This window comes from Mastigoproctus giganteus, chromosome 12 (assembly GCF_048544385.1).
Source record: "Mastigoproctus giganteus isolate SK-2022 chromosome 12, ASM4854438v1, whole genome shotgun sequence".
Classification (NCBI taxonomy): Eukaryota; Metazoa; Arthropoda; class Arachnida; order Uropygi; family Thelyphonidae; genus Mastigoproctus; species Mastigoproctus giganteus.
Window position 1 is genome coordinate 96,656,395 of NC_143586.1, and position 25,133 is coordinate 96,681,527.

General features: G+C 37.1%; 1 protein-coding gene across 1 annotated transcript in view; it reads right to left on the reverse strand.

Annotated features, from left to right (window-relative positions):
- The window catches only part of LOC150077289 (putative inactive 1-aminocyclopropane-1-carboxylate synthase-like protein 2), a 268,091-nt gene that overhangs the window by 144,759 nt on the left and 98,199 nt on the right, over nt 1–25,133 (reverse strand). The gene's annotated exons all lie outside the window — the stretch shown is intronic.

Here is a 25,133-nt window from a genome sequence, read left to right on the forward strand (position 1 = left end):
TGTGACTTGATTACAGACTAGCTTATATCTGCCATAGGCTTCTGTGTTGCCTGATAATTTATATGCATCCCATGCATTTTTCTTCTCTGCCACGAGCCACATTAATTCATCTGATATCCATTTAGGCCTAAACCTTGAACAGTACTGCTTAGTTGGTATGAAAAGCCGAGTACCCTCCAAGATTAAGTACCTGAAGGTTTCCGATTTAGAATTCACCATTGGTAGCCTATCAGCTTTAAAGGAAAAGAAATAACAGAGAATAATTATGAATAATTAGGAAAACTGAGATAGGAAGTGATTAAGTTAACTGATAATTGTCATGCTGTCAGAAAAAGTAGGTGGGGCATGCCAATTCAAGTGGAAATGGACATCACTGAAATTGGAACTGAGACCACATATATTTGTGAAATGAAATAAAATGTTTTTGGGAGGTTTAGATCTTTCTACAATTAAGTTTTCTATAAGTTTGACTATTCATGATGTATTCAGTAAGAGTAGATTGGGGGCCTGTTGTATGAAGTAATGAAATTTTTAGATATGGTGTACACACAGCAGAAATATACCCAGCTCCTTGACATAATGTGGCTCTGAATGCTCTGCACACACACTATTCGGACTCCCCTCGAGTCACTACTGGCAAGAGTAGAGGCAGTGACATTATACACTAGTCAATCTGGATGTGTCCTAGAGAGTTACCAATAGGTTTGGTCTGATGGAGAATGATCTATGACCGGCCTAAGAACACCATTTTAGTGCTGCACCCTCAAAATGTAAGGAAGATTAGATCTTGCTACAATACCCATCATAATCTCAAAAGACATCAATCATGCTGCATGATGGAAGAGATGGGAGTTGCTGGAGCTTTTCCCTGGCAACTAATCATGGGTTTCACCACTTTGAGCCTCCAATAAGTAAAGTAGTGATGTTACTGTTATTATTGTTGTTATTTGGTTTTTTTTTAGGAGCATTAGCAACTAAGGCCATATTGCTCCAGGGATATGCCATGGTCACTCCCTGACCTTTCCGCATCCTCCGTATTTGGTGGTCACGGGCTCGAACCCCGGTCTAATCAAGAAGCGTGTGCTACGCACTGCTGCTCCTGCCTGCCTACCTGGCTAAGGAGGTGTCTCTAGTGATATTGCACGAGTTGATGAGTGTCATCTACCACCCTATATTGCCTGGTAACACACAGAGGGGTAGCATTCCTCTGTGGTGTGGAACAGCTGGGTGGCCACCTCCAGTGTAGGTGCAGCATTTCAGGGCTTGCACTTCAAGCCTCTGATAAGCAAAGTAGTGATATTGCACTAGTTGACAAGTGTCATCTACCACACTGTATTGGTGGTAACAGAAAGGGGAGGCATTCCTCTCTGTTCTGTGGACCACACCTCAACCCCTGCTTACACCCGGGTGGCCAACTCCAGCATAGGTGTAGCATTTCAGGGCTTGCACATGGGGGTTCCATCCAGGATGTAACCACCGTGTACAATATCAGGATTACTAATAGTCATACCATTGTGAAGGTGTAAGCAGAGGATTTGTTTGTCAGAGAAAAACTGGACACTCCATGTAACTCATAAGTTGTCATCTGAATATCAATTCCATCATTAGCAGTCATTCTTCAACATTATGAATTTCCAAGCAGAATCTATTGTAAAAGCCAGATATGCAATAGCAGAAATTATTGCTAAAATATTGAAATCCTTTTCTGATGGCAAATTATGATGTAATAATGGTGCGTGTACACGTCTGTAAGTGGTGTCTTGATTTTGTGCTCTTCAAAAGTGTGTTTTTAATTAAGTGTTTAAATTAAGGGGTTTCCATTTCTTGGTGTTAAGATGTTTCCCCTACTCCCTGTGATGACTACTCTGGTCAGTAATTTTTTAAGGATGATTTCAGGTAATTTTTCTCATTTGTTGAATTTCAGTAATATAGACAAAGAGCTTTTCTTCACCATTATGCTGACTCATCAAGGTCAGCAGTTAGCATCTTCTTGCCTACTCAAACATTTCAAGCCCTAGAGCTGTTTTAGACAAACTGAAGGTCATGGTTAATTACTGACTGTGTCACTACAAAGTGAATCGGAAGGCTACTTGGTATTTTCTTTTTTTCTATTCTTTTTTCCATATGACTATGGATAAATCATTGATTTGCAACATCCAAGTGGACTATGCACTTGAACATTATACACCCAAGGTTCTGAGCTGGATCTCTCTCTCTCTCTCTCTCTCTCTCTCTCTCTCTCTCTCTCTCTCTCTCTGGATAACTTAGAAATTTTTTTTTTGGCTGGTGCAGCATAAGCCTGAGGCTTATGCTGCACCAGCCAAATTATTAAAAAAATAATAATAATAATTTTTTTATTATTATTATTAGCCATATGGCTAATAATAATAATGTCATACCCATTATTACGGGCCCTGTTCTCCTTACGTGAATCTTAAAAAACTTGCTAAAAATGTTTTTTAAAAAAATGTTGTAAATGTGAGCTATGTAAGGGTGGCAATCAGACTCATGTAAATGATGCTGATATAACATGGCTTACGTCGTTAACGTTGAATGGTATGCAGAGTGTGAGCAGTTACAAAGTATTAATACAGATTTCAACAGCTGTTAAACAAATCTCAAGCAAGTTATGTCAATTCCAGAAAGAGCATTTAAAGAGAGCCGATCTTTGACTAATAAACTCATTGAACTTCTTGAGTTGACTAAACACAATTCCTGTGATGTGAAATCACTGACAAACAACCTCAATGATAGCACTCAGTTCTTGCAATCTGGGAAAAAAAATACTTGAAGCTGACAGAAAGCGCAATGGTGAAGTTTATCTGTATTTTGTTGCCAATCCTGAGCAAGGAAGCATTCTTATTAAAGTGCAATTACAAGAGCTGGAAGACTATATCACGGTACTGCATAGGGAAAATAAGGAGATCAAACTTATCTTCCTGGATATATTTAACAAAATCAAACTAAAGAACTTTGATGACCCTGCTAAATTGACAAACTTCCGTAATTAAACTGAACTTATCCAGTTCTATAAAAACTACACCCAATCCAGCTTAATTGCAATCTGCCCTCATTGTGCACGCAATCCTGCTGAAGCAGGAGGAGATTTTTGTGGGGTGGACAAATGGAATCAGCAACCCAGCTAAGCAATCAACTGAAAAAAGATCACAAACTTCGTCAAGCAAGATTGATAAGATCTGTTGAAACAGTTAGTGCCTTCAGCAAAGGGAATAATGTCTCATGATCAAACTAAAGCAGGAAAACTGAAGAAACATTAACAAACTGGCTCTGTCAATGAAACTAACATCAGTACTCTAATACCTATTGGTAACATGAGATCAGAGTCCGATGCAGGTAAAGTAACAAACAATAAGACACCACATGGATTTTTACATCAGTAAGCTCAGAGGACATAAACATTGAAACTAGCAGAGGAACTCACAAGAGTGGTAAGTGGTAATTGAGAGCAACACCTCATCAGCCCATTATCATGCAGTTAGTCTCTCTTCTGGACACACAAACTTTGAGTGTAACGATCACCTACCTAAAGGCTGTTTGTTTGTTTGTTATTTGGTTTTTAGGAGCATTAGCAACTAAGGCCATATTGCTCCGGGATATGCGGTGGTCATTCCCTGACCTTTCCGCATTCTCCGTATTTGGTGGTGACGGGCTCGAACCCCGGTCTAATCAAGAAGCGTGTGCTATGCACTGCTGCTCCTTCCCACCTGGCTACGGAGGCGCTCCTACCTAAAGGCAAATATAATCTCACTGTAATACCATGCAAATCCACATTATTTATTTCCCGGCTCAGTCCACATACGAAGGTGGAAATTTTACATGAATTCATTAAAAATGAAATTTAAGTGGTAGTTGAGGTTTGTACACTAGGAACTAAACATCCCTCCTATGCTTCTTTCCTGGTGACTATACAATGGACGAAATTAAACTACTGAAATCCCTATATTGGCCTCCGGGATTAATAATCAGGCCATATAAAATCTACACTGAGTACAAACGATGTGGAGAGGACTGACAGTTAGCAATCATGATGCAGATGCAACTCTTGTTGTTGTTGTTCTCCTCTTTTACAGGCCTCTACTGTTTCTATCCACAGAGGTACAGGTGATGATGGCTATCAGCAATCTCTTCAAATATATATTATCAGAACTGTAGGAGTATAGTGAATAAAACTGATAAATTTACTTGCTTTGCTCTCTGATGTTTGATATATATATATTTTCACAGAAACATGGCTACACGATAGGATTCTAGATTCAGAAGTGGCTGCAGAGGGCTATACTATCCTCAGAAGAGACAGGGGATCTAGAAAAGGTGATGTCGTGATCATTAATCCAAACCAATTTGTTGTCACAATGCACAGGACTTTCAACAATACCGAAGGAATCTTTTGCCAACTGAAGGTTCATAACAAAACTGTTCTCATTGCAGCTATCTACCTTCTTGTTATGGAGAGGCTGTCGTAAGCACTTTGTGAGTTTGAAATGTTTTTTCACCAGTTGGATGAGTTTTACTTGTTTGGAGACTTCAATATTCAACGCCCTCCTTTAGGCATTGAGGAGTCATGAAGGGATGCAGATGGTCTGCAAGGATGGAACACAACCTGGACTATTCAGACATGCATCTAGATATACCAGAGGGTGCATAGCTTTGTGTGGTTTCCGCCAGATATGCACCCTCCCATCTGCTAGAAATAACTGGAAATATGACTCATCAAACCAGGAGGCCTATCTCCAATCATCCAAGGTGCAGTGCCAATGTTCTTTCACCCAGTTGAGGCATAGAGTCCTGTATCATGGTGTTAGCAATGAGACTCTGGTGGGTAGGCGGCTCCCATAACTTATTGTGACTAATGATCACCTAATGGTCTTGGTGGAGACATTTCTGGCAACTCCTTTGTTGAAGTCGGCAGTAATTTGTGCCACTGTCGCTCTCGGGTTGGCTGAAACAATGCGAGACAGATGTTGAAGGCCACATTCATCCACCACCTTTCTCTGCCCACAGCGCTGTCCTTGATGAGATGTTATTCCAGACATGGCACATTCCTGATACACCCTTGATACTGTAGAACGAGGATAGTGCAATTTCTGAACCACCTCCGCAATAGAGTGACCCATGCGTTGGGCACCCACTATCATCCCTCTTTCAAAGTCTGTTAACTCACGATGTTTATCCATACTGACATTGAATTACCATTTATGCAAATGCAGTGAACCTATATACCTGCCAAGCAGTGGGTTTGTCCACTAGAGAGACAGGTGACAGTGTCATGTTTCCCAGGAACCAGGTATCCCGTGAATTCTGTCCTTTCGGTGTATAAGGGTGTCTATATATAAAAAAAGTTCCTACATGTTAGTGAAGAGCTAACACACCCTATCCAAATGTTTATACAGTCAAAAGTTCTTTATAATAACCCTCTTTTTAATATCCCAGCATGTTATAATTAATGTGGTAGTCCCAGGTCATTTCCCATAAGCCTAATGCTATTTTATATTGATTATAATGGCCTTGAAAAATTAACAAATTATTTATAGCAACCGAAAACACCACTCTACCTTGCATTTAACTTTTTTTTTATGATATTCGTATTTCAAAATGAAACAATGCCTAATTTATGGAAGCTAATGACAAGCTTGCAGGCTGACTGTGAGAAATCACTCATTGGTGTAATGAAATTAACTTTGACCAGAAATACATTTCATTATACAGTATGTATAGACTGTATCGATATGCAAATTGCAGACAAAATTGAGATAATGCTATGAACACATAATGCTATGTGTTCTAAGACCAACAGATTTCACAGTTTGGCATTATTACTGTAAACCATCAATACCGTTCACTATTCTGAAAGGTTAGAGCAATCTGCTACACTGGGTAGGATTCAGAAGTATCGTGAAGTACCTGGATCATGAAAAGGAACTCTTGGAATGGCTAATGATGATGTGTGCAAAAAACATTCCTAAAGATGGAAATTTTAAAAACTAAGGCCAAATTATTTCTGCATCAGACAAATATCAAAGGTTAAGTCTTCTGATGGATGGTTACAATAATTTAAGACTTATCATGGGCTCTCTTTCAAAAAAGTGTGTAGCGAAAGTATAGATGTTGTTGGTGCATCAGCAACAATGACTATAATGCACATATTTCTGGTTAGTATATTTTTATTGTTTGTTTTGATTCTAATATAAAAGTTCAGACAAGGCGAAAGTGTTGCAGTCAACATTGAAGCCAAGAAGCAATGGAAGGAGAATCATTTAAAAAATGGTTGTTGACATACAATGAAATTTACACCTTCAATGCTGATGAAATTGGATTTTTTTTTAAGTTGATACCTGATTAAAAAAAAAAAAAAGACAAAACAAAGGATTGCCATTCTCTCAGCAAAAACACATCCGCATTTAGAGGTTTCCTCTATTAATCATTAGGAAAGTCCATTAGGAAATTCCCGATTTAAAGGTTTAAAAACATCATGAACTATGTATTAAACAAACCAAAAGGCTCTTGGATGTTATCTAAAATCTACAAAAAATGGATCAGAGACATTGATCACAAAATGGGCAGGAAGAAATAGAAATATTTGGCTGTTTGTGGATAACTGCACCCGTCGTTGCTAAGTGCCTGCATGCAATCATTGTTGAGTACCTACCACCTAATATGACATTAGTTCTTCAGCCACTTGATCAAAATGTAATCCAATACTTCAAAGAAAAACTACTGAAGAATGTTATTAAACAAAATTGTGGCTTTGTCTAGAAAGCAAAACTCAGATCAATGTGCTGCAGGCAATATATTTATATGTTTCAGCATAGGATGAGGTCAACAAAGAAGTGATTGCCAACTGTTTCATACACACTGGATTTGTTGCTGTAAATGAACCTTCACATGTTTCTTCCTCTATTAATGTAATTCTACTAATACAATACAGTGTAATCTGACTCAGAGCACAGCAAGTCCCCGACATACATAAGAGATACGTTCCAGGACTTCTTATGTAAGTCTAGTTTTACATAACTCTGGAATGACTAATAAAATATTGCTACTATATGCCTGATATGTCAAAATTACAAAAACCACATATTCTCAGAGAATAAAGAAAAATAGTTATATTTTTCAATTAATTACTTATATATTTTTAAATTAGTTCAATTAAAAACTTTATCAGGGGACAACAGTGAAGTAGCTGGAGTGGCACATAAGAAAAGTAAACATAAAAGGAAGAAAGAATGCATGTTACTGTACTGTAAAACTGATATGTATTTCGTAGCCTTGGTTATTATAGTTGACTTCAATGGTGCTGATCCCTTCACCACTTCTTGTATTCTGTCTTTGTCCTTTATTATTGTGTTCACTGTTGACATTGACAAATCTGAATTCCATGCAATACTTGTTAATTTTTTGACCATTTTCATACATCCTTATTATTTTAATATTCTGATCCAAATCAATCACTTTCCTTTTCTTGGTAGATTTACTAGTACCACTGTCACTTATTTGCTTAGTCGGCACCATGACAACGGTCAAAATGAAATTTTCTGTAAAGAACTTCACAGGGTTAAGGTAGAAACACACCATTATTACCACACGCAAGTGAACATTTTACTAAAGCACATTTCTGGATGTTACTACCATAAAATAATAAAAACAATTCGTAGTTTCGTTTATTGGGCTTTTCTGTTGTGCAATTCTTTATAAACTCGATCTTATTACATTTTCGATAATACCGAAAGCTGGAATTATGTGGGTTTTTTCATAGTTATTATTATGGTGAAATGTGTCCCCTTCACTGAAATCTTCAGTCATATAAAAAAACACAAACTTTCAGAATCTTCTCTTCATTCCTATTTTTTAAGCTTCATAAACTTGTTACTCAGTATCTCACTTGTGTAAGTTGTGCATGTCGTTAAGTCCAAAGTTATGTAACTCGGGCTTACGTAAGTCAGGGACTTATTGTATGTAACTACAATATTAAACAAGAAAATGAAATTTGTACATTTTGCTTTAATTGCATAGTGTAGTAAGCTTAATTTTCAAATTACATATGTACAAAAGTTACTGTATACATTACTACACATAAACAGTTTCTATGTATATATGCACACACATATACATATCAAACCATAAACAGGGGAATTTATATCAAACTTTTTTAATCTATCAAAATGTGCCATTTCAGCAGCAGAAAGCATGTTTTAAATGAGAATTACGAAAGTGCACAATAGCAGTTAATTCACTTTTGCAATTTGACTGTACATAAAAAAAAATTATGTACAAGTTCTAATCCTTTATGAGCATCCTTCAATGAAACTTCTTGTTCAACCATAGTAGATTTTCTTCTTCATCACTGCAAATTTCAGGTTTCATTATGTTTCAATGAGTTCCTCTTAATTTGTGCATATCCTGAAACACATTCTCTGCATCCACTTCAGCATAGTCTTTATAACACATTTTCCCTCTAAGTTTAAATAATGATGCACCTGCTCAAAAATTTCTTCACTATTATCGGATTATTCTTCGTGAATAAATGTTCATACTTTTCTTTGTTCTTTTTCTGATGAACTATTGATAAAACACACCTCTCAATATAATGACTATTTTTCTCATTCCCAGGGGTCACTAGCATTAGCATAGGCATATGCTGCAGGAAAGCATCAGCAAAAAAAAAAAAAAAACTTGCCCATTTCACCCATCCATTAACTCCAAATGTTTGTCAAGTTCTGCCTTGAATTTATTTAAGCTGTCAACTTCTACAACAACAGATGGAAGTTTATTTCAGCAATCAACCACTCACTGGCTAAAGGCAAATTTCTGCAAATCTATTCTACATCAGTCTTTCCTCAATTTGAATTTGTCCCCTCAGGTGACTAATCTGGGCAAGAGGAAGAATCCCGTCAATATTGAGCTTGCTCAAACTATTCAAGGCCTTATACACCTCAATCAAATCACCTCACAGGTACCTAGTCTCCAGACACAGCAATTTGCAAAACTTCAGTCTTTCTTTGTAAGAGCAACCCTTTGTTCCAGTCACCAATCTCATTGCCCTTCTGTGTACTCGTTCGAGCAGCTCTACATCCTTCCTAAAATGAGGCCTCCAAGTATTCAAGGTGTGACCTTGAGTACCTTGACTGTATAACATTAACTACTGACTTTTAGTTACAGCCTACAGATGTCAATTTCTTCATCCAATCACTGTCATGTGTGCGTGCGTGTGTGTGTGTGTGTGTGTGTGTGTGTGTGTGTGTGTGTGCGCGCGCGCGCACACGCAATGATCATTCAAAATGGCAACTACCCTGAAGGATTGCACCTGTGCATCCTGAAAAAATTCAGGAAGAACTTAATGTAGAGGATGAACATGATGACAATACGTGTGTAAATGTTATTGACTTTTTCAAAATGGGGCAGACAAATGTTTTCAAAAGAATGTAGTGGCCATCAATTATTGCATATATATTGCATGAAAAATAAACCAGAATTCCATCACTTGCTCTGATGGAATTCTGTCTGGAATATTGTGTACGAAGATCTGAACTACCAGAAAGTTTCCCGAAACTGGATTCTTAAGCTACTGACTATGGATCAACAGTCTGCCCATGTGACTGTATCCTTAAAACACACTTGACAAAAAACAGCTCAAGAAACTACCTTATTAGAAAGGACAGTGAAAAGGGAGGAAATTGACTGGCTTTATCGTTACAATCTTGAATCAAAAAGCAGAATCGATTTTATTGAGGCGTTTAGCTTTGCTCATATGAAGAAGTTAAAGGTGTTCCAATCTGCAGGAAGGTCATGGGATGGTCTTTCGGGATTTGCGGGATCAGAAACATGGGTTATCACTGTTGCACACCAAGACCAACTGACATTGTTGAAGGGGGAAATTCACCAGAACCAATCATTCTTTAAATATGTGTTATACTGCTCTATGACAACATACAACCTTACATGGGGCATCAAAACCAGTCTCCTAAAACTGGGAGTTTCTTAACACCCCCCCTTACAGTCCAGACCTTGTCCCCTTCAACTTCCATCTGTTTGGTAAATTAAAAAAACATCTTTGAAGCTAGCAACTTCTATCCCACAAAGATATTCATCTTGCTGTTTAAATCAGTAAATACATGATTTAAACAGCAAGATGCAACTTTTTACCACCGTGGTACAGAAAATTTAATTGATTGTTGTGAAAAAGTGTCTAAATAAATTGTACAATTATGTGAAAAAAGTAGATTACATGTTCATTTATTTATAAATGCCATGTTTTCTTTCATACAATAAAGCAAAAAACAGTTTTTCAAAAAAACTTTCTGGGTGCTTTATTTTCAAATGTCAAATATGCATTGCTAGTTTAGTTTTAATTTTATGAAATATCTCCACAAATAACATACTGTGATTTGGTGGACATTCTTCTGATGATGGCCAAACACTGAAACAAAGTTTTAAATAATCAGCATTATGCCTTCTACCAAAACAAGACTTCCTTTTTTTTTTCAGGTGGACTGATTTACTTCTGAGTTCTGATTTACTTTTTCAATCACAAACATATATGAAATATCTGGTTCAACATTAGTTTTGTGAACAAAATCAAGTAATTTCCTTAAATTTTTTTTTTTCTATTCATTTCAAAATCATCCATTTTCATTGTTATTTTAAAAAAAATGTGAGATTTAAAGGACTACATTAAATAAATTGCCAACATAGCAATTCAAATGGTTCCAAAACATTTCAGATTTGACTACATATTTTTATTTCTTACCATAAATAGGTATATTGAGCCTGTGCGGACGAAGCTCCTTGAAGCTCTTGGAACAGAGAAGTTTTTCCTGATTTATTAGCTTAAATTGTCATATTAACTTATTTTCTAGAGTAGCTTTATATTCCTAGTTACGATACTTAGTTTAAAGTTTAACTTAGACAGAGATTTTGTAGGTATTACTTAGTATCGGTAACGGTATCAAATCCACGTGTTACAAATTGAACGAGAGGTCTTTTTTTTTAACCAAATTTAGTCGATTTATTTAACCAATTGTTATATCAAATTATCTTCTATAAGTAGATTATAGACCTAGTCAGGATCCTTAGTTTATTCTAAACTGAGATAGCGAGATTTGGAAGCTAATCAATACTTACTAATGCTAATGCTAATGCTTACGAGTCCGTAGAAGTACCGTTCGAGAATTCCCGCCATTTTTACACGATAGCATAAGCTTAGTGTAGTATAGTGCATAATATAATATTGTCAATTAATCAGTAAATCTATTAATCTTGATAAACTTTATTGTCAATTAAATTGTATTTTTAACTCTATATATATATATAACGACTTAATCGTAACAAATAATTAATACATAATTATAGTGGTACACGTGATACGGAAGTTGTATAAAGGGAACTCGTAGAAAACACTAGATACCGAAAAAAATATATATAACATAACTGTTTTGGGATATAACTTAAAGATTTAATTTTTGTTTTCAAATTTTATTGAATTAAATCGGAATCATGACTCTGAGCAGAGCAGCAAAGCAAAAGGCTCAAGCTAATGGGAGTGCTGTGGTTCAGGGGAGAACTGAGGGGGGGCAGTTGCCCTCTGAATCACAGTCTTTTAAAATGCACTGTTTGCTTGATGTTTGCAGAGCAGTCGGGTACGGGACATAATGCCAAGGGGGATGTCTTTGTGTGTGCACGATGTAAGGAGAGCAAGGAAATCAGGCGACAACTCAGCGTTGTTATGGGCCTTTATGAGAGCTTGAAGGACAGGGTGGATGACCTCGAAGGAAATAAATTGAGGGGCCCATCAAGCTCTCAGCTGCCCACATCAACGCCAGAGCTTGCACTTGGTCATCAGGCAACAGAGGCAGCCCCCTAGGCAGAATGTGCTGGTCCCACAGGAACTAGTAGTTGTTGGTGACTCTATTGTCAGGGAAACGGGGAACATGCTTTGTAAAAAGGATAGGTAGAATAGGACCAGGGTATGTCTGCCAGGGGCAAAGGTTGATGACGTTGTAGAGCGGATATCATCTTTTAAGGGCACAAAAGGTGATATAGTTGTACACGTTGGCACTAATGATATTAAGAGTAGGAGACCGGCGGAATTACTTAGCAAGTACAGGTCACTGTTGAAAAAAAGCCGTGAATTAGGGTTGAATTTGAAAGTGTCTGCAATTCTGCCCAGACACGATAGGAGGGAGTATATGATGAGAGCCTTGTCGATCAATTCGGCCCTGGAGGGATTGTGCAAGGCTCAAGGGGTAGAATTTTTTTTCAGCCTGGACTGTACTTGTTAACAGGAGAGATTGCTTCTACAGGGATGGGATATACTTAAATAGAAAGGGTGCAAGAATTTTTGCTGATGCTGTCGAGGCAGTGTTAGGTAGGTCGGAAAACTGCTAGTTGGGGGGGATACAAGGACTAATAGATTAACAGTAGCCACTGGCAGAGGTGGAAGTGATTCTTGCACTGCTTCTATTGAAATGAGCAGAAGCCTGAAAAACAAGATGCAGGATATTTCAGAGACTGCTGGGAGTCATTGCGGTACAAGTAAACACATGGGTTGTGTTAGGGTAGCTAAGAATAGAAACAGGTGCATGTATACCTGCGTGTACACCAATGCTAGGAGTTTGGTAAATAAATTTGATGAATTTGAGGTAGTGCTCAAAACATCAAAGGCAGATATTGTTGGGATATCAGAGACGTGGTGTCACACAGATATAAGTAATGCAGAACTGGAATTTGGGGAATACAATGTGTATAGAAAGGATAGACAGGACAGGAGGGGAGGAGGGGTTATGCTATTAGTTAAGAAACACATAAAGTCCAAGGAAGTGAAGCCAGTCGACATCGATGGACAGGGCAGTGTCGAGTCAGTTTGGTGTGACATAAGTAGGGAAATCAAAATTGAGAGTAGGAGTGTGCTATAGGCCTAATGACTCTGATGAGTATAATAAGATATTGTACAGGGAAGTAGAGTGGGCCAGTAAATCAGAGAGTCTTATAATGGGGGATTTTAATTTCCCAGATATTGACTGGAATGTGTGGGTTGGTCACTCGCAAACTAGCAAGGCTTTTGTGGATTTATTGGATGATTGTTTTCTACATCAGCATGTTCGTGAGGCAACAAGAGGGGGCAATACTCTTGATCTGATTACCAGTAGTGATTCTTCATGCATTAAGAATCTGCAGATAAATGAACCACTAGGTGGCAGTGATCACAGTGTGCTGAAGTGGGATTTACTCAAGGAGGTAACTACCATCAGAGGTAAAGGGAAGAGTTTTTGTTTTCGTGAAGGCGACTATGATGGTCTGAGACAGTATTTAAATTCCATACAGGGGGACCAACTGATGATGTTACCAACAGCAAACTCAAAATGGGAAGCATTCAAGGAACTAATCTTGGAGGCTACAAGGCTTTACATACCAACTAAGAAATACTGTTCAAGGTTTAGGCCTAAATGGTTGTCAGATGAACTAATGAGACATGTGGCAGAAAAGAAAAATGCATGGGATACATACAAATTAATGGGTGACATGGAAGCCTATGATAGATATAAGTTAGTCTGTAACCAAGTCACAAAGGAGATTAGGCAGGCAAAGGCAGACTACGAAAAATCCTTGGCAAAGGATGCAAAGAAAAACAGAAAAGAGTTCTTTACATATTTAAACTCAAGAAGGAAAGGGATGAATCAGATTGGTCCACTGGATATTGATGGTTCAACAGTTGAGGATCCTGCTCAGGTGGCTAACAATCTAAACGAGTATTTTGCATCTACATTCACGCATGAGGAGTTATTCAGGAAGGAGAATGATGTAGGTAAAGTAAACATTGGCAGTGAGCTGGATGATATTGTAATAACTGAGAGGAAAGTGGAGGAGAGATTGTTGAGGATAAACATAAAAAAGGCACCTGGGGTGGATGGGATCTATCCAGTTATATTAAAGGAGGCAGCAAAGGAAGTAAGCAAACCCCTAGCCATAATTATGAGAGCTTCTTTGGACTCAGGGGAGGTACCCATAGACTGGAGATGTGCAAATGTAACCCCAATTCACAAAGGAGGATCAAAGGCTGACACAAGTAATTATAGACCTGTTAGTTTAACTTCTGTTCCAGGTAAATTAATGGAGGCACTGGTTAAAGAAGCACTGCAGGATCATGTAGACAAGACTTCAGCTATAGCTTGGACACAGCATGGATTTGTTAAAGGGAAGTCTTGTCTCACCAATTTGATTGGATACTATGATATAGTCACAAAGGAACTGGATGCAAAGAATAATTTTGATATCATATATTTGGATCTTAGAAAGGCTTTTTGAAGACTGCTGCACAAATTGGAGCAGTGTGGCATTGGAGGCAAATTGCTGCTATGGATAAAGGGATGGTTGAGTGGGGGAAGACAGAGAGTGGTAATCAATGGACACTGCTCAACGTGGACTAATGTTATTAGTGGAGTTCCTCAGGGTTCAGTGTTGGGTCCGTTGTTGTTTTCGGTGTTTATGAATGATATTGATGATGGGATATCAAGTTTAATGTCCAAGTTTGCAGATGATACAAAGGTTGGCAGGGTTGTTAAGGACACTACTGACGCTATGCTGCTGCAACAGGATCTGGAAAGGTTGAACAGATGGGCTAAGAGGTGGCAAATGAAGTTTAACATTGACAAATGTAAAGTACTACATATGGGAAACAGTAACCCCAGAGCAACGTATCAACTCTGCGGTACTACACTGACAGTGGTGGAGAATGAAAAGGACCTGGGGGTAATTGTGCAGGCAGATATGAAGTTCTCTGAGCAGTGCAGACGAGCTGCAAGAGTAGCTCATGGTGTCTTGTCAATGATATACAGGAATTTTTCTAGCAGGGATAAGGAGGTGATTATTCCCTTGTATAAGGCAATGGTTAGGCCACATCTTGAGTACTGTATACAGGTCTGGAGGCCTCATTTCAAGAAGGATGAAGAGCTGCTGGAACGGGTACAGAGAAGGGCAACAAGATTAGTGAATGGAACAAAGGGTTGCTCTTACGAAGAAAGGCTTAAGTTTTGCAAATTACAGAGTCTGGAGACTAGGCACCGGCGAGGTGATCTGATAGAGGTGTGTAAGGCTTTGAATGGTTTGAGCATGCTCAATGCCAATGGGATTCTTCATGTTGCTCAGAATAATCACCTCAGAGGGCATAAATTCAAATTGAGGAAGGACGGATGTTGGATAGATGTGCGGAAATTTGCCTTTGGCCAGCAGGTGGTTGGTTGGTGGAACCGACTTCCATCACTTGTTGTTGAAGTTGATAGCCTAAACAAATTTAAAGCTCAACTGGACAGGTATTTCGAACGAACGGAGGGGTGAAATGGGAGTGGTGTGTGTTTTTTTTTTTTTTTTGGCTGATGCTGAATAAGCTTGCTTTCTTGCATCATATGCCTCTACTAATGCTAATACTAATGTTAATATATGAAATATCTGGTTCAACATTTTCTATTCATTTCAAAATCATCTATTTTCATTGTTATTTTAAAAAAAATGTGAGATTTAAATAAATTGCCAACATAGCAATTCAAATGGTTCCAAAACATTTCAGATTTGACTACATATTTTTATTTCTTACCAAATAAGGTTGTGTTTAGCTCTATTGCTTCAGAGCTCAACAGAATTGCCAACTCCACGAAAGTAGTTCACTTTTATCTACACACCAGATGTGCTCATCTTTAACATAATAATGATATTCTCTCTCTCTCTCTCTCTCTCTCTCTCTCTCTCTCTCTCTCTCACACACACACACACACACACACACACACATATTCCTAGTTGATATTCTGACTCACTAAATTCATTGAATTAAGATTTCAATTATCATTTCAAGCAATAGATGCCTTTATGGCACACTGATAATATGTGTAGTAAAATCTGTGAATTTACACTGTTCTTCATGCTTATACAGGCTGATAAGTATGGCATATGGCAATAAAAGTTTTGCAGACTGAAAAAAATTTTCCCTTAATCAGCAGTCAAGAAACACTGATCTATAATCTATGGTGCCAGCGGTAAATTTTAAAAACAGGATGTGTATAGGTAATGAAACTAAATGTTGTTAACCCTTTGTGGTTGAGCACTATTTCTTCCCATTTTCTGCTGAGTGTCCAGGAGCAGGAGTGCAGTAGTACATGCTCTTTGAGTAGACAGGGGTTCAAGCCCCTGACTGCTAAATACGGTCAATCTACTAACCCACACTAGATCAGCGTGGCAAATTATGGTCCATTTTCCTTAACATGAATTGTTGAGGCGGCTTCCACCCTGCAGTGGACTGATAATGGCTGTAGTTTACTTCTTTTTTTTTCTTTTTTACTATTACTGCTGTCTTCCTGTTCCAATCCAGCTTGAAATTAAAAAAAAAAAAAAAAAAAAAAATGAATGCTAAATATTATGAGTTCTTCAAAAATTATTCACTTTCGAGTTTACATGAGTTATTTTATAAAACCGATTATAGAACACTTTAGACATTTTAAATATTTATTATTTATATGATTGTAGTGTGTGGTATTTCTTGAAACATTCACCAGGATGCAATCCTGGTTTGCTGGACCATGTCTTTTTCTTCCACCTCTTTTGCTTTCTTCCTTTATACAAATTTTTTTCATTTAGTCCCATGTTAATAATCACGCACACGCACGTCTTCAGTTCATTTATTGAAACCGAAACACAGCTGCACCATATGGAACAATCAAGAAGTAGTTTCGTTGGCATATTTATGTTTCATTCAAAATTTCTTCAAACAAAGAACTGGTAAAAAAAACAGCTGAAAATATTCAACTTCAGTTTTTGGAATACTTGAATTAAACCCACATTTCAAAATGGTAAAGGGGAAATGTTTGGATGAAACATCATTTACCTTGCTTGGTCTCCAATTTCCCACAGCAGCATTGGTTGACAGATCTGAATCAGAAAGTTCTAAAAATTTCACCAGAAAGGCCTTTACTTTACTTTTGATGACATGAATAAACACTTTGTTTCTGGTAAATACACAGTTAACTATAAAAATGAAGAAAAACTGCAGCCACCAGCTGTTAATAACTTAATGTAAACAGTTAGTTCATCAAATTGTTTATATGATATATAGCATTAGCATTAGTAGAGGCATTTGATGCAAGAAAGCAAGCTTATGCAGCATCAGCCAAAAAAAAAAAAAAAACCCACTTCCACTTCACCCCTCTGTTCGTTCAAAATACCTGTCCAGCTGAGCCTTAAACTTATTTAGGCTATCAACCTCCACCACAAGGGATGGGAGTCTGTTCCACCAACCAACCACCCGCTGGCTAAAGGCAAATTTCCGCATGTCTATCCAACATCTGTCTTTCCTCAATTTGAATTTATGCCCTCTCAGGTGATTTTTCTGAGCTAGAGGAAGAATCCCATCAGCATTGGGCATGCTTAAACCATTCAGGGCTTTATACACCTCTATCAGATCACCTCGCTGGTGCCTAGTCTCCAGACACTGTAATTTGCAAAACTTAAGCCTTTCTTCGTAAGAGCACCCCTTTATTCCATTCACTAATCTTGTTGCCCTTCTCTGTACTCGTTCCAGCAGCTCTACATCCTTCTTGAAATGAGGCCTCCAGACCTGTATACAGTACTCTAGGTGTGGCCTGACCATTGCCTTATACAATGGGATAATCACCTCCTTATCCCTGCTGGAAAAATTCCTGTATATCATTGACAATACTCCATGAGCTACTCTTGCAGCTCGTCTGCACTGCTCAGAGAACTTCATATCTGCCTGCACAACCACCCCCAAGTCCCTTTCATTCTCTACCACTGTCAGTGTAGTACCACAGAGTTGATACGTTGCTCTGGGGTTGCTGTTTCCCATGTGTAGTACTTTACATTTGTCAATGTTAAACTTCATTTGCCACCTCTCAGCCCATCTGCTCAACCTTTCCAAATCCTGTTGCAGCAGCATAGTGTCAGTAGTGTCGTTGACAACCCTGCCAACCTTTGTATCATCTGCAAACTTGGACATTAAGCTTGATATACCATCATCAATATCATTTATGAATACAGAAAACAATAATGGACCCAACACTGAGCCCTGAGGGACTCCACTAATAACATTAGTCCACGATGAGCAGTGTCCATTGATTACCACTCTCTGTCTTCTCCCCCTCAACCACCCCTTTATCCATAGCAGCAATTTGCCTCCAATGTCACACTGCTCCAATTTGTGTAGCAGTCTTCCATGTGCAACAGTATCAAAAGCCTTTCTAAGATCCAAGTATATAATATCAAAGTTATTCCCTGCATCCAGTTCTTTTGTGACTGCATCATAGTATCCAATCAAGTTGGTCAGGCAAGACTTCCCCTTAACAAAACCATGCTGTGTCTGAGCTATAACTGAAGTCTTGTCTAAATGATCCTGGAGTGCTTCTTTAAAGAGTGCCTCCATTAATTTTCCTGGAACAGAAGTTAAGCTCACAGGTCTATAATTACTTGTGTCAGCCTTTGATCCTCCTTTGTGAATTGGGGTCACATTTGCACATTTCCAGTCTATGGGTACCTCCCCTGAGTCCAAGGAAGCTCTCATAATTATAGCTAAGGGTTTGCTTACTTCCTTTGCTGCCTCCTTTAATATAACTGGATAGATCCCATCCACCCCGGGTGCCTTTCTTGTGTTTATCTTCAACAGTTTCTCCTCCACTTTACTCCCAGTTATTTCAAGATTCTGTAGCTTACTGCTACAGTTGAATACACCTCTGGCTTTCCCCTCGCTAAATAACTCCTCATGTGTGAATGTCGATGCAAAATATTCATTTAGTTTGTGAGCTACCTGAGCAGGATCATCAACAGTTGACCCATCGATATCAAGTGGACCAATCTGATTCATCCCCTTCCTTCTAGAGTTTACATAAGTAAAGAACTCTTTGCTGTTTTTCTTTGCATCCCTTGCCAAAGATTTCTCATAATCTGCCTTCGCCTGCCTAACCTCCTTTGTAACTTGGCTGCATATCAACTTATATCTATCATAGGCTTCTGTGTCATGTGTTAATTTGTAAGTATCCCATGCATTTTTCTTCTCTGCCATATGCCTCATTAGTTCATCTGACATCCATTTTGGCCTAAACCTTGAACAATATTTCTTAGTTGGTATGTAAAGCCTAGTAGCTTCCAAGATAAGTTCTTTGAATGCTTCCCATTTTGAATTTGCTGTTGGTAACATCATCAGTTGGTCCCACTGTATAGAATTTAAATACAGTCTCAGTCCATCGTAGTCGCCTTTACGGAAGCAATAACCCTTCCCTTTACCCCTAATGGTAGTTACCTCTTTGAGTAAATCCCACTTCAGCACACTGTGATCACTGCCACCTAGTGGTTCATTTATCTGCAGATTCTTAATGCATGAAGAATCACTGCTGATAATCAAATCAAGAGTATTACTCCCTCTAGTTGCCTCCCGAACATGCTGATGTAGAAAACAATCATCCAATAAATCCACAAAAGCCCTGCTAGTGTGTGAGTAACCAGCCCCCAAATTCCAGTCAATATCTGGGAAATTAAAATCTCCCATTATAAGACTCTCTGATTTACTGGCCCACTCTATTTCCCTGTACAGTTCCTTATTATATTCATCAGAGTCATTAGGCCTATAGCACACTCCTACTCTCAATTTTGATCTCCCAATGCATATGTCACCCCAAACTGACTCAACACTGCACTGTCCAGCGATGTCAACTGGCTTCACTTCCTTGGTTTTTATGTGTTTCTTAACTAATAGCATAACCCCTCCCTCCTTCCTATCCTGTCTATCCTTTCTGTAGACGTTGTACTCCCCAAATTGCAGTTCTGCATCCCTTATATCTTGTGACACCACGTCTCTGATATCCCAACAATATCTGCCTTTGATGTTTTGAGCAATACCTCAAATTCATCAAATTTATTTACTAAACTCCTAGCATTGGTGTACATGCAAGTATACCTGCACCTGTTTCTATTCTTAGCTACCCTAACACAACCCATGTGTTTACTTGTACCGCAATGGCTCCCAGCAGTCTCTGAAATACCATGCATCTTGTTTTTCAGGTTTCTGCTCATTCTAATAGAAGCAGTGCAAGAATCTCTTTCTCCTCTGCCAGTGGCTACTGTCAATCTTTTGGTCTTTGTCTCCCCCCACGCTAGCAGTTTTCCGACCCACCTAACACTGCCTCGATAGCATCAGCAAATATTCTTGCACCCTTTCTATTTAAGTGTATCCCATCCCTGTAGAAGCAATCTCTCCTGTTAACAAGTACAGTCCAGGCTGAAAAAAATTCTACCCCTTGAGCCTTGCACAATCTTTCCAGGGCCGAATTGATCGACAATGCTCTCATCATATACTCCCTCCTATCGTGTCTGGGCAGAATTGCAGACACTTTCAAATTCAACCCTAATTCTCGGCTTTTGTTCAACAGTGACCTGTACTTGTTAAGTAATTCTGCCGGTCTCCTACTCTTAATATTATTAGTGCCAAAAATAATCAGTTCAACTTGTTAATAAGTATCACTAAAAAGAGAATTTAAAATTCTTTAATATTATTTTAGTAATCAAAGTACATTCAGTTCAACTTATCACAAAAAAATAAATAAATAAATATATAAGTAGGTAACAAAATATTTTTTTTGGCAGCACAAAAAGATTACATACTGTATATAAGTAACTATTAGTCTAATATCTTATATAATATGTAAAAACTATAATCAAATAGCAGTGTATTGCACTAATATTTAGTAGTACATAAATTTGTATTATATTTTTATATAATCACGGAATTTAATCACACACATTATAATTAAAATAACTACATAATTCGTACTCTTCGGGCTTTTGCTGTTACAAAATTCTTGATTAATGCACCAATGTCCAAATTATCCATAATATCATTTTCTATAGATAAATCTGTTAAATGTTCCTGTTCCATAGTTGATCGTAAATATTTTTTTATAATTTTAAGCTTCAAAAAACTTCTTTCCCCTGGAGCAACTGACACTGGTAGTGTCAGAAAAATTCTTAGGACTACTGAAATATTTGTAAATGCATCCTGTAAATTGTTCTCATATATAAAATTTAATAAATCGTGAGGAAACATTTATTTTTTTATAAAATATTGTAAGCATTTGATTTCCTCAAAAAGAGCTATGCTGTAAATATCACGATCATTCGAATTTTTGTCGTCGCTTAATTTCATATGCAAATCTTTGCAATGTTTTAATATATCTTTCTCATTCCATTCTTTTAACGTGTTGATATTATGGATAATTTTAAACATTTCATTATTCTCTTTCAAGAGCATAAACCTTTCAGTAAGAGATGACAGTAGTATCAAGAAAAAAAAAAGTCTTTTAAAATTATCATTGGCATTTTTTATAGGTTCGTCCCTTGCTTCATATTCAAACATTTTTTCCTTTGGTCTTTTTTGAACCGTGGGAAAAACAGGATCAATATCCAAAATATTTGCTATTTGTGTTGCAGAATTAATAACATTTTCAAAATTCTGGTCTGTTCTATAATAATCTTTTAAATGATTTACAAGATGTTCAGTAACTGTTTCTATATTAAATGAAGAGTTCTGCATCATTTTACTGATGATGGCATTAATTTGGCTTAAAATATCATGCCAAATAATGATCGAGCAAAGAAATTTAAAAGAAGTCATTTTTTAAATAAGATTATTAGCTCGAGCTCTTCAATTGATATCTTTAGTATTATCATCAGTTATATCCAAGAGGTCTTGATAAATTTCCAAAATGTTAATTTTAAGAGGCTGTATTGCTTCTATTAGATTTTTCCATCTTGTATGTATAACGCCAAAAAAAAAACAACTATCTCAAACGAAATTTTCACTGCATAGACTACTAAATTTAAAGAGTGAGCAGAACATGGTACAAAGAAGGGCTCTTGAATTTGCTTCAATAATTTTTTTGTTGGAGTTCGCTAATGTCTACCGTGCATATTTGCACCATTGTCGTATCCTTGACTGTGTAAATCCGAAATGTTAAGATTTAATGAATTTAAATGATTTGAAATAAATGTACATAATCCCTGGCCAGTGGTATCGTTGACAGAGCAAAATCCCAAAAAAATGTTGGTGAATTTCGGCAATGTTTTTATCAAGACACAAACCTGATAACAAGAGTTAATTGTTCTGTTAGGCTTATATCTGGAGTTGTATCAAGAATTAAAGAATAATATTTTGTGTTTTTAACCATTTCTAAAATATTTTGTTTTATACCTTTGGAAATTATATGAATTCTTTCATTCTGTATATTATCTCCCAAATAATGTGCATTTTTTTGGGATGTTTGAATGAGACGTAAATGTTCCGACATTATTGAATCAAATTTAGCAATGGTTTCTACTTATTTTAGAAAGTTACCATTGTCCTTATCATATAAATTTTTGGAATAACCTCTAAAAGCAATACACTGCCCTGATAAATCCTGTATTATGTATATTAAATGTTCAATAACTGATTGCCAATATTTTTTCTCGGCGTCGTATAGTCTCTGTTCTATTACGTCAATCGTACATTTATTACTTAAAGACAGTTTGAGTTCGCAATACTTTGTACTATTTTTAATATGGAGGGCACTTCTCTTATGTCTTCTTAGTATATGTGATAAATGTTGAAATCATTAAAGCCATATTCACTGCTAAACTGTGATTTTTGATTATCAAATAGCCTACAATAGTAGCAAAAAACAGAATCTCGCGATTTCGAGTATATAAAATAATTTCTTTTGAATTTTTCCTTCTAATTACAACTGTTTTTATCAGTTAGTGTCCATCATGCAACCTTTTGTTCGTTACGTAGCATAACACGAGGGGTACCGTTACAGAATTGGAGCCTTTCTGTGAAAAAAAATAAAAAAAAATAATAATAATAAAAAAATATATATATATATATATTTTTTAATATTCAACTAATTGAACCCAAATGCCACCTCCTTGATGAGCCACCTGTGTGTGAGGCACACCCCGAAACACCTGCACTCGGCGGTCCTGAATGCACCTTCTCCTTGGCTTCATTTTCAGTGCTGCAGCATGTCATAAGGTGTTCATTAACTCCTCAAAGCATATAAATGCATTAATCAACCACTTGGTGGCAGCAGTCAGTCTGAATTAGAATGTGTTTAATAGGAAGTTTAATGTTTAATTACGTATTGTGCCACATTTTAATGAACAGTGATTTGCATCAAATTTGGTTTCAAATTAGGAAAAGGTGCAACAGAAAACCACAAAATGTTAAAAGAGCTTTTGGAAAAGATGCCACGTATTGTTCAAAGACATTTCTGTAATTTGCAAAGTTTAAATTGGTCTACTTTCCTGTTAAAATGATCCTCGCTCTGTCCACCCTTCAAATTGAAACACCAATTCAATTGCTTATGTTCATGATCTAATCAGGAGTAATCAACTTATTCAAATTAAACTACGAAATTGCTAGCAAAATTGGTACTTCTTATGGGAGATATCAATCAATTTTAATGAGATGGCACTGAGACAATCAGAATATATTAACACAGAAAGTGATGAATGCTGATATATTCCATTTAATGCAAACTGGATAGCATATAATTCTTCAGAGAGTATGCTATACTCAACTGGAAAGGACCTTTGAGACTACATGTGATGGGAATACAGCTGCTATAAGTTATGAATTCTCCATGATTTGGCATTTCATAGAGAAATGAACAGATACATAAAATTTAAAGCTGCCATATATTGTATAATGATACTAAATTTTGAAAGACACTAGCAAATTTTCTTTATAACATGTTTGCCTCTAGGATTTTAGCAGTCTTTTTGAATTACACAAGGTATTCAAAAGTTGATGGACCCAATTCAGACCTTGTATTTCATTGTAGGTATATTTCAAATAACCTATATATGACTGGGGCTTAGAACCATCCATACATATTAGGAGTTTCCTAGTGCATTCCTAGTGTGATTAGCATTTAGCTGTTGGATATTATGTGATGCAATGGTATTTTTTTGACTACTGAGTAAAGTATAGATCAATGTTTAGCTCATATCTATCCCGTGGGGGGGGGCATATTTGCATTTTCCTGAATTTTGTTGAGATTAATTTTCCATTTATGTACTATTTCTTGAAAGTGGATCCCAGCAGCCTAGATCCATAGTGTTCGCCAAAGATACATCCAACGGGGTGGGACGGAAGTCTTTTTATTTATAGCATATTGGCAGGGTAGGCTTTGTCTTTTGAGGTAAAGTAGGAGGGGGTCATGTGCTTCTATGTACAACTGTGAACTGGCAATATTCTATGGCATCTAGTGCAGATTGAATGTCACTGTGTTGGTTAGTGTTCAGACAATGAGAATATGCTTTTTAGCGCTCTCTCTCTCTCTCTCTCTCTCTCTCTCTCTCTCTCTCTCTCTCTCTCTCACACACACACACACACAAGTTCCATGACTGGATTAGAGCATGATACAAATTCAAGTGCACTATAACTATCATATGTAGTTACTGGAATGAGTAGCAGTGCTATAAGAGAGAAGTCGCTTTTTTTTTTTTGCACAGATTACAAGTATTAAACAGCAAAAATATCTCAAAATACAGATACTTTCTCTTTGGCAGATATAATAAACAAGTGCTTTTTTTAATGCATAGCTCCTTGTCATTAATGGTCATGCACCAAGCTGCATGACTATTAATATGGATCTTTGTTATTATGTGCAAGAAACTGAAAAAGATTTCCTTCATTCTCTTCAAGATGAGCATGTACATTCAGACACCAGAAGATGCACAGTATATGCTCTGGGAAATCAAGTGTTTTTGTATTGTCAGCAATTATTTATTTTTTTTTTTCCTACCTGTAACACAAATTATATAAATAGAAGGAAGTTCAATAATTACACAAGAAAAGCAGGAAAATAATTGGCAAAACAGAAAGGTGCATCTGACACCACACTGGTCTGGATCTCATGCACCATTTTACAATGATGTGACACTGGATCACAAAGGGTGAATTTTCAAAAATGGGTGAATGCAAGGCAAGCAGAAATTTTTGAAATGCATCTAGGAGCTTCACTTTTAAATGAAATTGGAACATTGACACATATACCTGTCTTTGTGGCTATACTTTATTGGGATGA